General features: G+C 57.9%; 1 pseudogene; it reads right to left on the bottom strand.

Annotated features, from left to right (window-relative positions):
* Nucleotides 1-1,181: 1,181 nt before the first annotated feature.
* Nucleotides 1,182-1,493, bottom strand: LOC113881371 (annotated as a pseudogene).
* Between the last annotated feature and the right edge of the window lie 219 nt (nt 1,494-1,712).

Raw genomic sequence — 1,712 nt, 5'->3', positions numbered from 1 at the left:
CTCTCCTTTCTGCCCCCATCCCAAGGGCTCCCGTACTTTTCTCTTGACCGATCCTGAAGGGATGGGTATACTGTAGGGAAAGGGGTGGTGGGTTCCTCAGAGCGACTGGCACCAGCCCTAGGGTGCTGTGCCTTACCACAGGGTGGTGGATGTGTAAGGACAAGGGGGATTAGATACAGTAGGTGGGATGGGGCACAGGCATCCGGAGCCCTTCCTGCTCCCCATCGTATGTGCTCTCAACTTGGGGTGGAGGGGCAGCAACTGGTTGCAGTGGGGAGGGATCAGGCCAGCCCTGGGTAGAGGGAGAAACCTCCCACACCCCAGTCCCTACTCCTAATAACAGACAGCAAATTGTCCATCCTGGGAACAAATGGGCAGGTAGGGAGGAAGAATCAGGCTTGTTCTGCCCCAGCCTCTGTCCAACACAGGAGGAATCAAGGTAGCAAACGGCTGGTAAAGGAAGGGAGGGAAAGGACGTTCCCACTTTTGTAGAGCTCCGGTTGCCCTGGGGAGGGAAGAAGGCAGACCTGGCTTGTAAAGTGCTGTAGCCTCTAGCAGGGCTGGGCCCTGGGCAAGCTTGGAAGAATGTAGGCCAGTCAAGGGCACAGGAAGCAGGCATTTCTGACCGGCAGGTGCCCGGCCATGCTCCTTGTTAGGGAAGTTGGACTGGTAACTCTGCCATCAGGCCTTGCCAGCTACCCGTCCATCTCTGCTGCTGCTGCTGCTAAGTCGCTTCAGTCGTGTCCGACTCTGTGCGACCCCATAGACGGCAGCCCACCACGCTCCCCCGTCCCTGGGATTCTCCAGGCAAGAACACTGGAGTGGGTTGCCATTTCCTTCTCCAATGCATGAAAGTGAAAATGAAGTCGCTGAGTCGTGTCCGACTCTTAGCGACCCCATGGACTGCAGCCCACCAGGCTCCTCCGTCCATGGGATTTTCCAGGCAAGAGTACTGGAGTGGGGTGCCATTGCCTTCTCAACCAGTCATCTCTAGTCCACTTACAAACCAACACCCAACCAGCGCTGTAGGACTGCCCGGCTCACAGCTGAAGGTTCCAGGCCAGTGGAATTTATTCACGGCTGTGGCCGCAGCCTCGGTTCCTCAAAGGCGGCCACACCTTGAGCCTGGGGGTGTCTTGCTGCAGCAGGGGGTGTTTATGCCTGCCACTCCCGCCCCAGTCTCATACCTCATAGAGAATCACAGGGAAATCCAGGTGGGCCCAGCTTCACGGTGCCCTGAGGAATCAGGTTCTGATGCACCCGCCTCAGCTTGGCCCGTTCTTGGTGACGACTGTCTCCTCAGAGACTTCGTGAGGCAGATCTTCATCCTCGTCATCGAACATGGAGCCGCGGGGCATGAATGCGAAGGTGGGGCACGACTCGGCCTGGCTGTCGCACCAAAGCTTGCGCAGCGACCACCGCCTCTGGGCCACCGCCCCTGAGGCTGAGGTCAAGGGCCACAGGCCCCGAGCTTTGGAGCCGCTGGCGCTCATGTCAGGGCTGCCATAGCGGGCCCCGCGGTAATTTGGCTCTGACAGGGCCGTCGGCGCCGCCATGCCCTGACTGGACTCTGGCTCACAGATGCCGCCGCCGCCGCCTTCCAAAGGCTCCTGCAAGGGGCTTTTAAAATGAAATTTCTTGTTACGATTTCTACTAAATCATACATTCTGGGATTAGGTCCTAAAATTTGTATTTTTACCACTCTCTGAGCA

Source organism: Bos indicus x Bos taurus, chromosome 23 (genome assembly GCF_003369695.1).
Source record: "Bos indicus x Bos taurus breed Angus x Brahman F1 hybrid chromosome 23, Bos_hybrid_MaternalHap_v2.0, whole genome shotgun sequence".
Taxonomy (NCBI): Eukaryota; Metazoa; Chordata; class Mammalia; order Artiodactyla; family Bovidae; genus Bos; species Bos indicus x Bos taurus.
This window is presented reverse-complemented; position numbering and strand designations above follow the sequence as displayed.